The 15,362-nt window shown below is 44.1% G+C and overlaps 1 long non-coding RNA gene across 1 annotated transcript; it reads right to left on the reverse strand.

Annotated features, from left to right (window-relative positions):
• Positions 1-11,262: 11,262 nt before the first annotated feature.
• On the reverse strand, positions 11,263-12,965 carry LOC112844856 (uncharacterized). Its single transcript, XR_003217604.1, has 2 exons — positions 12,137-12,965; positions 11,263-11,410 (listed from the first exon to the last, which is right to left on the reverse strand). It is a non-coding gene; the product is annotated as an uncharacterized LOC112844856 (long non-coding RNA).
• Between the last annotated feature and the right edge of the window lie 2,397 nt (positions 12,966-15,362).

Consider the following 15,362-nt stretch of genomic DNA (forward strand, 5'->3'; position numbering starts at 1 on the left):
CTGATCTCTGACAAACCACAGTCGATCAATCTGTATAAAGAATGAAAGATGTAAGTTTATTAGACAAAGTGTGAGCTTGAAATCATTCAGTGTTTCATCATCTGTTCAGAGCTGAAGAAGGTTCAGAATGTAGAAGTTTAGAAAATGGAAACTCCAAACAGCTGAAGCCAACAGGAAGCAGCTTCAAACAAACACAACAAGAGAAAAAACTCTGAATGTTTCACATTAAAGTCGTACATTTCTCATAAAAACAGGACAAAGACTTGAAAAAGTCGTGTTTTTCCTTCCAGGAACCACAAGGCTTCACTTTTAAAGGTGAAGTGTGAAAGAAACGGACATATTTGAAGTCCAACACCTTTTTCCAGTCACATGATTAAAGCAGACAAACTACAAGCTCATTTTCATTCCAACAAGTCATCTTCTGACCTGGACTAACAACACTGGTCTCTATGTGCAGCTGGCTGTGAGACCAGTGCTCAGGGAGCGTCTACAAAGTGCAACACTGAAAGAACATCACACACTCATTTGCTTCCATCACACAAACATCTACTGTCATTATTGTCACCAAACTTTGTGGATCCTTTATTGCAAATTCAAATGGGATCAAATGGTCAGACAAAAGAGGGTTATGAGGAAATATGATGAAATGTTGTGTATTAGCAGCAAGTTATTGAATCATTTTCCTCAGAAACCAAACAAAATGATTGACAAACATGTTTTTACAAACTCAGTGTTGGACTTGGATCAGCAGGATAAGCTGATGTTTAAAGGCATTTGAGTCTCGCTGTATGAGAGTCCAGTTATTCCTCAATATTTATGGATGATGTTCTTTCAGTGTTGCACTTTGTAGACGCTCCCTGAGCCTCACAGCCAGCTGCACATGGACCAGCTGACATTACCCAGCATTAGAGGCGGCTGTAAAAAAAATGGATTTTCCTATTTAAATGGTTTTAATTTGAATAAAGCGATGTTGATTCATTCAATCCTGAATGGATTTTTAATATAAATGTATTTTGCCAGAATCTCAGGTTAAAGCTCCCAAAAGTATTTCAACAACAAGCAAACAGATAAAACAGTAAATGAGAGCAGCTAAACACACAAAGATGGAAACACAGAGCGTGGATCGTTCACTCGACGGCACGTACACGGACACGCCGTCGGGGCTGAAAGTGGACAGCTCACAGATCCTGAAGCTGCAGGTTTCATCTGTCTCCAACCAAAACTGAGTGAACCAGCAGCAAAAGAAGATCCAAACTACGCTTTACGTTTGATGAACATGGTCATGAATTCTCTCTGACTTTGACCTTTACTTCCTGCACAGCTCTCTCTCTCTCAGTGTACTTCAAGAACAGTTTACCTTCAAAAATCTGTTTTCTGCATTATTCACTGCTTATTACGCACCAGTCTGCTGTTGTGTTCACTGCTGTCGGCCTCCGAAAACAAAGCCTCATTTCTGCTGTTCAATACTGAAGAAATTGAAACCTTTTAAAATGCTGACAGATTACAAACTCTCAGCTGTGTCTGTAATCAAACCTCTGTAACTTTGCTTCACTTCAGCAGCATCAGCTCATGTTCACATGTTGATTCATGGTTTGCTTCAGTTTTTGATGGACTGCAGAATATTTTGAAGGTTATCTGCTATAAAAAGCCAGAAGAGGAAAATCTGCTTCATGTGTTCAGAATGTAGAAGTTTAGAAAATGGAAACTGCAAACAGCTGAAGCCAACAGGAAGCAGCTTCAAACAAACACAACAAGAGAAAAAACTCTGAATGTTTCACATTAAAGTCGTACATTTCTCATAAAAACAGGACAAAGACTTGAAAAAGTCGTGTTTTTCCTTCCAGGAACCACAAGGCTTCACTTTTAAAGGTGAAGTGTGAAAGAAACGGACATATTTGAAGTCCAACACCTTTTTCCAGTCACATGATTAAAGCAGACAAACTACAAGCTCATTTTCATTCCAACAAGTCATCTACTGACCTGGACTAACAACACTGGTCTCTATGTGCAGCTGGCTGTGAGACCAGTGCCCAGGGAGCGTCTACAAAGTGCAACACTGAAAGAACATCACACACTCATTTGCTTCCATCATCCAACCTGAAGAGGAAACAGAGACGGCTCCCCTTCAAAGTAAAAGCTGCTCCTTTTGGACACAGTATCAAAGAAAGTCTACAGTATAACACAGAAAAGACAGAAACAAGTTTTGGTTGTTTTTAAATTGTGCAGAAATGAAACTACACTAAGCTCAATTATGTGACAGACATTTCATCCCATGTCAGTTTGGCCTCATCCTGGGCCGGATTATCCAGCACACACTCTGACCACAGGCCCAGGGGCCACGCACAGCTGGGCTCCATCCAAGAGACAGGAAACAAACCAACACAATAATAAAAAGCACCATGTGATCTTCTTACATCTTCAAGACAAACATAGTAAAAACATATTTGTTTCCTGATAAAATGATGTGACAGGTAGAACAGAGTAAAGTGGTGGTGTTACAGCCTTTCTCCCCTCTGCTGCCGAGGCTGTTAGTCTCTCCCAAACTCAGCTACAGGACTTCAAATGAATGAAAGCAGCAGAAGTGGCTTTACAAATGAAAGAGGACGAGGAGAAGAAGAGGAGAGGGAGGCCACCCTGACCATCACTCCAGCTGAAAACATCACACTTCCATTAAAGTTGGTGAGAAAATGTTGAGCAGGATGAGCTGCTGGCTAATCTGGAGGCTGTAGCAGCAGCTCACAGTCACAGTGGATTTCCACTCATGAAAAAGCTCTGGCTGCTTCATTTCTCATCTCATATCAGGGCCTTTAGTGAAGCTGTACTGTGATGCTTCCATATTCCAGTGAGGCCTCCAGAATGATTTCAGCTGTTCTGTACACACACTGTGTGCCCTGTATGGCTCAAAGTCTCTGCAGCCTGTTTTTATCTGCTATCATCAGATCTTCATCATCCTCATCCCTCACACACTCTACAGCCTCATCAGCACTGACTTCATCTTCACTGACTGATGGAGCACAACATGAACCTGTGGAGGCTGAAACACTGTCCTGTCAAACATCTCCCCGTCACCACTCCACTTCTGTCAGCCTTTAAATGAACCCTGCTCAAGTCTGTCACTTCTGTTTGGAGCCAAAAGAGGTCAAAGGTTATGCCACTACATTCTTGTCTAGAAGATATTAAAGTGTATTTGGTGACACACAAAAAAGGGTAAAGTTTAAGTATAGTTTGGGTCCACACATGTCCAAACCCTGGTGTGTGGGCCTACTTAGTACTGAGAAAAGCCCACTAAAAGAACGCCCACCAGACCAAAGCAATGGTTTTGACTTGATCAGCATTAACCCCGCCCCCTGACTTTGATGGGTGAAGCTGACAAATAAAATGTATGTATGAACACCGATGCAGGGCCAGGAGTAGCAATGTGAATTAAATAAATACATCATTAAATAATTCATTATCAATACATTTTTAATTAATTACTGAAATAAATATTTCATTAGTGATGTATTTATTTAATTCAACCATAAAATTATTGCTAGTTTACTCAAAATAAATTGAAGACATCAATATTAATGGTTAAATTATGATAATGAACACATGCAACTATAACTGATGACATAAGAATTTGGATTTTTTAAGCTAAAGTGAAGGTGCTGACTCACTTGGCATGTTACTCTCAAATCCTCCCTAATAACAATAACATAATTACACTTTAGCCACAAGAGGGCAGCAGCATTAATACAAGTCACGTGTATATAAAGGTACAGTGATTATATTACAATGATTTTGACAAAAACAAACAGAAGTTCATGGCAGTGTTTTTTTCCATAACATACCAACCAAATTAAATAATAAAAACTTTATAACTTACAGAGCTTTTTTACAGACTTTGACCACTGGCAGCAGCCTCAGAAGAGCCTCCTCTGAACCAAAGTATTTCTTCAGGTCAAACACATCCAGATCTTCTTCTGATGACAATAAGATGAAGACCAGAGCTGACCACTGAGCAGGAGACAGTTTATCTGTGGAGAGACGTCCTGATCTCAGGGACTGTTGGATCTCCTCCACTAGAGAACGATCATTCAGTTCATTCAGACAGTGAAACAGATTGATGCTTTTCTCTGCAGACAGATTCTCACTGAGCTTCTTCTTGATGTACTGGACTGTTTCCTGATTGGTCTGTGAGCTACTTCCTGTCTGTGTCAGCAGACCTCGTAGGAGACTCTGACTGGTCTGCAGTGAAAGACCCAGGAGGAAGCGGAGGAACAAGTCCAGGTGTCCATTTGGACTCTGTAAGGCCTTGTTCACAGCACTCTGGTGGAGAGATTGAAGTTTTAGTTTGTTAAATAGCTTAGACCATGTAGAGGTTGTTTGTTGTTGTGCCATCAGATTGAGTCCAGAGTTGATGAAGGTCAGATGGACATGAAGAGCAGCCAGAAACTCCTGAACACTCAGATGAACAAAGCAGAACACCTTATCCTGGTACAGTCCTCTCTCCTCTTTAAAGATCTGTGTGAACACTCCTGAGTACACTGAGGCTGCTCTGATATCGATGCCACACTCTGTCAGGTCTGGTTCATAGAAGATCAGGTTTCCTTTCTGCAGCTGATCAAAAGCCAGTTTTCCCAGAGACTCCATCATCTTCCTGCTCTCTGGACTCCAGTGTGGATCTGTCTCAGCTCCTCCATCATATTTGATCCTCTTGACTTTGGCCTGAACCACCAGGAAGTGGATGTACATCTCAGTCAGGGTCTTGGGCAGCTGTCCTCCCTCTCTGGTTTCCAGCACATCCTCCAGAACTGTAGCAGTGATCCAGCAGAAGACTGGGATGTGGCACATGATGTGGAGGCTTCGAGCTTTCTTGATGTGGGAGATGATCCTGCTGGCCTGCTCCTCATCTCTGAATCTCTTCCTGAAGTACTCCTCCTTCTGTGGGTCAGTGAACCCTCTGACCTCTGTCACCATGTCGACACACCAAGGAGGGATCTGATTGGCTGCTGCAGGTCGTGTGGTTATCCAAAGGCGAGCAGAAGGGAGCAGGTTCCCTCTGATGAGGTTTATCAGCAGCACATCCAATGAGGTGGACTTTCTGGTTTCAGTCAGGATTGTAGTTTTGTGGAAGTCCAGAGGAAGTCGACACTCATCCAGACCATCAAAGATGAACACAACCTGGAAGTCTTCAACCCTACAGATTCCTGATTGGTTAGTTTGATTAAAGAAGTGATGAACAAGTCCCACCAAGCTGAACTTTTCCTCTTTCAGCACATTCAGCTCTCTGAAAGTGAATGGAAATATGAACTGGATGTCCTGGTTGGCTTTGTCTTCAGCCCAGTCCAGGCTGTATTTCTGTGTTAAGACTGTTTTCCCAATGCCAGCCACTCCCTTTGTCAGCACTGTTCTGATTGGTTGGTCTCTTCCAGGTGAGGATTTAAAGATGTCTTCTTGTCTGATGGTTGTTTCTGGTCTGTCTGGTTTCCTGGATGCTGTTTCAATCTGTCTGACCTCATGTTCATCATTGACCTCTGCAGTCCCTCCCTCTGTGATGTAGAGCTCTGTGTAGATCTGATTCAGAAGGGTTGGGCTTCCTGCTTTAGCGATGCCCTCAAACACACACTGGAACTTCTTCTTCAGTTGGGCTTTAAGTTCACGTTTACAGAGTGGAGCAAATATTTCTGAAGGTAAGAAATTCAGAAGAATTAATTATTATATAATAAATATCACAGCCTTTCAGTACCCTGAAAGGATGAATGTCTATTGGTCCATTTCTTGAGCTATTAGGAAAGATCAATATTCAGTCTTTAGAGAAATTCTCTTACTGCTCTGCAGATGGTCAGCCATCTCATGCTGCTTAAGTCTCCTCAAGAAGTGGAGTGTTATCTTCAGAAATGCTTCTCTGCAGCTCTTTCTTTCATCTTCATCCTCACCTTCAAACATCTCCTCATCCTCCATCTGGCTCTTTAAAGTTTCTGGGTGATCTGGACTCAGAAGCTTCTGGATCTTCTTCAGCTCGTTCTTCACAAACATGGTGATGTTGTCCTCCAGCCGCTGGAAAAGAAGACTATATGAATTACCCAGTGGTAAATGGACTGGTTCTTATACAGCTCTCTGTGATACTCTGTGCACACAAAGCATTTTATACAACATGCCTCATTCAACCAAGCACATTGTTCTGTGCTTAAATACTTTCTTTCACACTCTGATGGATGCATCAGAGGGCAGCTTGGGTTTAGTACGTTACCCAGTACATTTGCCAGCCAGGGTTTGATTCACAAAGCTTCTGACTAGTAGCTGACCTGCTCACCTCCTGAGCTACAGTCACCCCAATCTGACTGAAATCATGGAGCCCAAACTCTGATTTATGTTGGACACACTGACAATCCTCTGGTCCACAAAGTGCAGCATAGAGGTGACTGAAAAGAACAAATGTAAACGTAGTACTACAAACCGTAACCACAGAGTCCAGGTGTGTTTGATGTTGCTGTGCAGACTGACCAGTGGAAACCTCGGCTCTCTCCTGCTCCACTCTGTGGAGGAGTAATGAATAATTAGCTCATGTTATGTCTGTCCACACACAGACACAAGCTAAACAACCACACCGGCCAGCACTTCCGAGCCTTTTCCTGTCGAACGCCAGATCCATCACCCACAAATTAGACGAATTGGAGCTACAGATAGCAACCACGAGCTTTACACGTAACTGCAGCATTATTCTTATTACGGAGTCGTGGCTTCACCCGCTGATTCCCGACGCTGCAGTCGAGTTAGCAGGCCGCACGCTACACCGGCACGACAGAAACAGCAACTCAGGTAAAAGCAGAGGAGGGGGGCTATGTGTTTACGTGCATAACGAGTGGTGTTGTAACAGCAGGATCATTCACACACACTGTTCTCCTGATTTGGAGGTTCTGGCAGTCTCGTGCAGACCTTTTTACATCCCGAGGGAGTTTACTGTAGTTATTGTTGTAGTGAAGTAGATTTTGGGTTAGGATGTTACATGATGTCCCCAAAACGCACCACTGACATCCACACCTTTCAGCCGACAATTACCTGGCTATAAGAAACAGCTGCGCTTCACTACTGAGGGAAGGCATTTGGCAGTCTTGGCAATCTAAGGTGGCTGCGAGCACTAGGCAGTTGAGCGCCACATATCTCTTAAGGAAAGCTACTCAGTTGCCCTTAGAGAGTGGTAAGTGCGACCTTTGTGATTATTATACTGTGGCATAGTAGGGTGGACTCTGACTACTGTTTCCCTCTCTTGTTGCAGGTGTGCATTATACTGCTGCTGTCTTGTCAGATGCCGTTTTGTTTGTTATGCACTACTTTTATAATGTATAGTGATTTGGGATGTGTTGGTTTTATGTTGATCTTTTATTGATTGTTTAACGTTTTATCTTTTCTTTTATTGTTTTAGTGGAGGTGCGGCCGCTTGTTCAGAGGCTAGGCACATGAGGTGGAATCCCCTCCCCGATGCATGCGAGTGTACACACCGGGCATAGGCAGATTGCACCCTTTAGAGTTTAGTGTGAGTGAGGTTTGCTGTGAAATCACACGGGTGAGTAATTGGTGGCACCCTTGGGCACTCCTCCCTGTAGGTTGCCTCCTCAAGTGGCCGTTCTCCACCATTTTGTTTAGTTGCTTCTTTTTAATATATTGTGCTTGTTTTAGGGTAGCATTGTGGCAGGGAGTATGTTGTTTTAATTATCGTTTGGTAATAAAGGGTTTTAATTTATTTTACTCTCTTACCCCTGCTACCCTAGGTGCCTTTTTAATCTTTTAGTTATGTTTTAGTAGTTTCTCTTAATAAACTTTGCATTATAAACTCCCTTTGTCTCACCTCTGCCTTTAAATAACGAGTCTGTGGGCTTTGGTAGCCAATACAATCTTCTCATTGGCTAGAGAAATCTTTCCTGGGGTTGTAGCGCTCTCCCCCAGGTGGCGTTGTCACTACTTTAGTAACCGTTCCCGGTTATCTCATTTTCGCGACACCACATTGTGATAGCTGTTTACATACCGCCGGATGCTAACGTTGGCACGGCTCTCAGCCTCTTGTTTAACACCATAAACAAACAACAGCTTGCCCACCCCGATGGGGTTTTTATTGTCGCCGGTGACTTTAACAAAGCGTGCCTAAAGACTGTGCTTCCTAAATTTGTCCAGTTTGTGGACTTTGCTACGAGAGGTGAAAACACTTTGGACCGTGTCTAATCAAACATCAGGCATGCTTTCAGAGCGACACCCCTCCCCCACCTGGCTGGATCTGACCACCTCTGCATGTCCCTCACCCCCACCTACACCCCCCTGCTGAGAAAAACAAAGACCCAGACAAAGACAATAAAAACCTGGCCTGAAGGAGCCCTCTCTCAACTGCAGGACTGCTTCTCATCTACTGTATGGGATTTATTCTCCAGCCACAACCTCCAGGAGTACACGGACACTGTACTCTCGTACATCAGGAACTGTGTTGATAATGTCACCGTCAACAAAAGGGTCAGGGTGTTTCCAAATCAAAAACCCTGGATGAATAGCGAAGTGCAATCCCTCCTAAAAAGCCGCAACACTGCCTTCAAGTCAGGGGACAGGGCTGCGTACAGGGCGGCCAGGGCAGACCTGAGTAGAGGCATCAGGAAAGCTAAGGCTGCCTATAGGAGGAGGATTGAAGATCACTTTGCTGACAACGACCCCAGAAAAATGTGGCAGGGGATCAATCACATTACCAACTACAGAAGCAATAACCAGGCGACAGCTAGGACTGATGCCTCGCTGGCTGAGGATCTAAATCGTTTCTTCGCCCGCTTTGAGACGACCAGACCCTCAGCTGTCACACCACTTCCACCCGCCCCCAGCACCGGCACACTAACGCTTAGGGAGCATCAAGTGAGGTGTGCTCTAAGGTCAGTGAATCCCAGGAAGGCGGCAGGTCCTGATGGAATACATGGAAAGGTTCTCAGAGCATGTGCTGACGAACTGACCGGAGTCTTCACTAAAATCTTCAACCTTTCCTTGTCATTAAACACCGTCCCGCCCTGCCTCAAAACCTCCACCATCATCCCCATCGCCAAGAAGACAGCTGTGGACAGCCCAAATGACTACAGGCCTGTTGCACTTACGCCTGTAGTGATGAAGTGCTTTGAGAGACTGGTCTGTCAGCACATCAGGGCCAGTCTGCCTCCCACTTTGGACCCCCACCAATTTGCCTACAGGACTAATCGATCCACCGAGGACGCTATCACCATAGCGCTCCACACTGCACTGAGTCACCTGGAGCACCGAGGAAGCTATGTGAGAATGCTCTTTCTGGACTTCAGCTCAGCATTCAATCATATCATCCCGGAGATCCTGGTCCAGAAACTGTCTCGCCTGGGACTCTCCACCCCCATCTGCCTCTGGATTAAGGACTTCCTAACAAATAGACCACAGTCTGTCAGACTCGGCCCCCACCTGTCCAGCACCATCACACTCAGCACCGGGTCTCCACAAGGATGTGTTCTGAGTCCCCTCCTGTTTACACTCTACACATCCGACTGCTCCCCTACCCATCTCTCAAACACCATCATAAAGTTTGCAGATGACACCACAGTGGTTGGACTCATCTCAAGGGGGGATGAGTCGGACTACAGAGATGAGGTCAACAGACTGACTGAGTGGTGTTCAGTTAATAACCTCCAACTGAACACCACAAAAACTAAAGAACTCATCTTGGACTTCAGAAAGGGCAGAGCAGACCCGGCCCCACTGTACATTCACGGGAGCTGTGTGGAGAGGGTGCACTCCATGAGGTTTCTGGGCGTGCAGATCTCTGATGATCTCTCCTGGACTGCAAATACCACGGCGGTGGTAAAAAAGGCCCAGCAGCATCTCCACTTTCTGAGAGTGCTCAGGAGGAACAACCTGGAGGAGAGGCTGCTGGTGACATTCTACAGAGCCACCATAGAGAGCATCCTAACGTACAGCATAACAACATGGTATGCAGGGTGCTCAGCTGCAGACAGGAAAGTACTGCAGAGGGTCATCAACACAGCCCAGAAGATCACTGGCTGCTCTCTGCCCAGCCTGGAGGTCATTGCAAACTCTCGGTACCTCAGCAGAGCTGGCAATATCATCAAGGACCATTCTCACCCCAGCAATCAACTGTTTGAACTATTACCATCAGGCCGACGGTACAGGTCACATAAAACCAGGACAAACAGATTCAGGGATAGCTTCTTTCCCAGAGCTATCACCATAGTAAACAAGCACAAAAACAATTGAAACTGCTTAACTATACCATACTGTCACCGTCAATTATTATGCTGCTATTCTTACTGTCATTATATTAATGCTGCTATCCTGTATATATTGTACTTACTATTGTTTGTTTTATTGCACCTTTTATATTTTACATTTATATTTATTATTGTATTTTTGCACCAAGGGAGTGGCACTCCAATTTCGTTGTACCCTGTACAATGACAATAAAGGCTATTCTATTCTATTCTATTCTATTCTATTCTATTCTAAAGGTCCATGAAGTGATGTTTGGATGGGTTCAGTCAATCAGATGACTGTCATGGTGAAGCTTTGCTAGTCCTGGTGATCCCACTGAGAATTAACAACTCAGTTTCCAGATGTCTGTAGTTTTCTGCTCAGTTTCTTTAGTCCCAACAGCTCTTACCATCTCCTGCATGAAGCTTTGCCTCCATGCTCAGATGCCCTGGAACAAGCTGCTCTCTTTATATCAGTGACTGGTTTAAAGGGACAACTTGCAGTGCTCGCCAAACTTTGTGTCAGCAAAAGTAGTTCTAATGTTTATTACACTTTTTACATTTTTACAAACACAAATCAATGAACGCTAAAACATAAACCTTTCAGATATTTTGTTTTACAATGTTACAAAACTGAGTTCACAACTACACAGTCTGATTTACAAAATATTTACGACCACAGTTTGAGCCGATGTCTGTCCCGAGTCTGTGGACTCAGTGGTTTTGTTTTGATTGTTATTGTCTTTTGTTACAATTTCATCCTGATTAAGATTTTCTAGTTCTGAGGTTTTGGTTTCTGTGTTCCCTCTGTACTGTGTTAGTATTGTGTCTCTGTGTTCACTTCCTGTTTTATTTTGACAGTGCCATGTCCTACGTTAGTGTGTCTACTTTTGCTTCCCCTTGTCTGGTTATGTCCAATTAATCCTGCTGTGTTTCCCTTTTCTCATTCCCTGATGGCTCTTTTGTGTATATGAGCCCTTTGTTTTCTCCTGCTTGTTGCTGGTTCGTCTGTGTTATCTCCCCGTGAAGCAGACTGGTCCCAGTATGAGGAGATGCACTGTCTGCAGAACCAGTGTCCACAGCTGGTAGAGACTGGATCCTTCAGGACGTCCTGACACAAAGCACAGCAGGACAGCTGCTCCTCCTCACAAACACCACTCCTCTTCCTCTCTCTGTGGACACATTTCTTTATCACTAAAAACATTTACTGTCAGTGAAAAACATCCAGATGTGACCAAACTGCAGTTCCTCACAGTTCCTTTGATTTCATCAACACTAATGAGCTGCTCTTCCTGTCTGCCTGTCTTATTAAACACTGAGTGATGAATACAAACTCAACACTTCCTGCAGACTTCCTGACTTCACAATAAAAGCTTTCCATCAGAGAGAGACAGTTATGACTTTCACTGTTTTACAGCCGCTGTGTGCAGATTATCTGGGTCAGTTCACTCTGAAGCAGCTTAGAAGTGTCCGTGTAGAGCCGTGGTCTGACTCACAGAGACTTCTGATTTTCTCTGTTTAAATAAACATGATGAAGATGAGCAGGTTTCTCTTCTAGTATAAACTCTGTGTCTCTCTGGCTGGCTCATGATGGCTTTTCAGGTTTTATGTTTTGCTCTCTCCTGCTAGCGTTTTGCCTGCCTGGGTGGAGCTTGTAATGGCCTCTCGCTCTTGGTCCACACAGTTATGATGATTACACCACCTGTTGCTGATTCACCTGGGCTTACCGGTAACCATTTAACGCTGCGGCATGGAGCAGTTCGTCACTGGGACATTGACCCTCCTGTGTTCATGATCTCAGCTCCTTGCTAAGAAGTCTCTCTCTAAATTCACCAGTTGGGTTAACTTTGTGTATACTTTGAGTATATATTTCCCCGGACCTGGTTACAGACGCTTACCTGTGACTCCCGTGTGTGGCTGTGTGAGTGGAGAGCAGGACAAGAGTGACTGAAGAGGAGTGAGTGTGGACTCCCTTCCCTCTTTTCCCTGGAGCCCTGGACCCCCTCCCCAACTCACTGTACATATATAGAGCACTGTGGTTCACCCTTTGGTAAATAAACTGTCACCTTTTTGTTTGTCAGAACTCAGTCTGTGCTTGAGTTCCTCTGTTAGCCATGACATTTTGTTGGTTCTCTCTCTTCAGGTCCCTGTAAGTGTTTGATCTAAAACATTATATTTATTCTGCTTTGATTGTTTTGTGTGCTGAGGGACATTGTTGCATGATCCACTTTTTCTTATCACTCAAATATCCTGATACTTTCAGAAAGTTGGAGAGCTCTCCTGGCTTAGTCTTTGCTCTGTACTGCAGTACTTGCATTGGTTTCACTGGACAAGTCTGCATGTGAATCTACAACTGATCTGACATTGTGGCACAAACACAGTAAACAAACACTACGAGCACCTTGTTTCATGTGCAGTGGCTTTCTTCTCATTCTGTTACTGAACACTGTATGAAAAGCCTCTCACTGCCAGCATCCTTCCAGCCCCACGACAACAGGACCAACTCACATCTTCACAACACCAAGAATTTTTCCCCTTTTCTTTGGAGAAACTGAGAAGCCAATAGGATTGTAGCTCAAACTTGCCCACAGTCCTGCTTCATCACTGCTCACTCCTACCTGTGTTGGTGCTCAGTGGACAGTCATAGCCTGCTGCTAGCATGAATGCTAAACGTACTGCTGTGGATGATCAGCAGAACAAGATGTTGTCAGTTTGACTGTTTGCTGTGTTTAAAGTGTTTTTCTCAGTTCATCTGTATTCAAAGTGCATTCAGAGCTTTAGCTGACAGCTCTTTGTGCTAACAAACTAAACTCTCTTAGTTTAAGCCAACAGACTTTACCAAACACAAAGCTGCTGCTGCCTCCATGGGTTAGCTTGTGTGACTGGTGTTTACACCAATGAAATCTAAATCACACTAACGTGTCCTCCAAGGTGTTTGGTGGGAGCACTGAGTGAAACATAAGAGCTCTGGTAAAATAACAAACAGGGCTGTGAGAGCAACTGAAGTGATAAAAATACTGTTTAAAGATAAAAAACACTTTGATGTTCTCTCGTCACCTAACAAAGTCCAAACCCTGTGAACTATTTTAGCTTTAATAATTGTGGATTCAGGTATCCTGAACCCATCTTTGGACATTTGTAATTAAATATTTTAAAACTCCATCAAAGACTCCTGATGTGGCTGTTTGGAGAAGGAAAAGAGGGACAAAGTGGAGCGTCGAGCTGAGGCTTCATTCACTGCAAACCTACAGTTATGTTTCCTTATTTCTGCTGTTTGCATGTTCACAGCTGGAATAAAGCTGCCTCTTTGACTTCACCCTGTTGTGTTTGGGTCCAATCCTGCCTGTCACACAGCACTACAGGACAAAGTCTAATATTTTTATCTTTTTAATGAATCTTAGGTCATATTTATCCAGGAAAACACAAACATGTAAAGGAGTCATCACAGGTCTCTGACCTCGTTGGTCCAGGTTCAGCACTGAAGTCTGGAGGGTAATTTTTGGACCAGTCACTCCTCACAGATGGACAGCTGGATCCTGCAGACTGTGACCTCTGACCTCTGCAGACACAAACATGTTTTATTCAATGATCAATTCTCTGATAAAGTGATTGAAGCAGCTGTGATCACACAGACTGCAGATAATGCAGCTGTTTCCTGTCAGTAACATCCTCTTAGATTAGAGTTCAGCTTTTTACAGGAAAACAAATGTCCCTGAATGCAACAGTGAGACACAGTCTGCCTGTGTGGCTGTGATAGCTGCCGTTAGGAGCGCTCATGTGTTTGCAGTTAGACGAGGAGATGTTACCATCATGGACATGTTAACAAATCCTGCAGCATCACGTGGCACAAACACTTTGTGTTCCTGTCATCTGCAAGCAACAGGAAGTTCATTAATAAAGGCGGGATGGAGACGTGACTGTGACGGTTCTCCTTCATCCAGCTGTTACACACATCTGGGCTCACACGACGAGCCTTTGTCTAATACAGCAGCTGCTCTCTGAACACTTTTCTGAAGAGGAGCTGCACAAACCTTTGTTTGCTTTCTAGAGCAGCGTATCAAAGTCAAACTACCCACTGCTAGCAGCTGTTTCTATCATAGTTTAGGATCCAGATGTGTGAGGTCTAAATTTACACCTCTGATTAAAATACATAGTTAAAAACAGCCAATTGAGTCCAAATGTGTCTTAAAACCAGATAAACTGACAGTTACAGCTGAGTCTGTGTGTCCTTGGAGACACTGCTCTCCTACAGAGATGCATTTTAGAAACCAGGAAACATCAAAATCATTTAAATCAGAGTTCTTGTTACTAACAGCTCACCTCTCTGCAGCAGACACAGGCTGGGATTTAAAATCAATGCTTCGATGATTGGACTGGTCACTCTTTAAGGACACAAGGGTGGGTGGAGGTCCAGGTTTGAGTCTTTGATGGATCCTAAAAAGGTTCAAATCTTCAGCAAAAGCCTGATCACATATAAACTGATATTATTGACATTAACTTACTTTTTCTCAGCTGACTGTCTTTGCTCAAATTTTTTAATGACATCTTTGACTCGGTTACTTTCATAGGACACAGAGCTGGGTGGAGGTCCAGGTGGGTTCCTGTGAATAATGATGGAGCAGTGATGTGAGTGCTGAGCTGTGACATGGAGAAGAGTCATGGACAGTTAGAGATGGTCATCTCACCTCTGAGCTTTGGTCTGGCTCTCATGTTCCCCACACAGAGTGCTTTTAGAGGGAGGGACTCCCTCCTCTCTGTCCTCACACTGATCCATGCTGATCACATCAGCTCACACACACTTTCTACCTGCAGAGGAAACACAAATCATTCATGTGCACATCAACTGAGAGCTGCAGAGGTCGTGTCTGATGTGTTGGACTAACATCCATCTGAGACGCAGCTTTCATCAGTTCACAACAAAAAGTGTCACAGAGCCGAGTTCAGCCTCCAAATCCTCCATTACTGTAGTCCTACAAAGGTCAAACATGGCTGCAGAGAGCAGCTTTATGTCAGTAACAATGTCCAGGATCGAGCTGCCTGCTTACAGAGTTCATACTCTAACTGCTAGCTGCGCTGCTAGCTAAGCTAACTCAGTAACAGTGACAGTGACAGCAGTTACTGTGG

This window comes from Oreochromis niloticus, unplaced genomic scaffold (genome assembly GCF_001858045.2).
Source record: "Oreochromis niloticus isolate F11D_XX unplaced genomic scaffold, O_niloticus_UMD_NMBU tig00001726_pilon, whole genome shotgun sequence".
Classification (NCBI taxonomy): Eukaryota; Metazoa; Chordata; class Actinopteri; order Cichliformes; family Cichlidae; genus Oreochromis; species Oreochromis niloticus.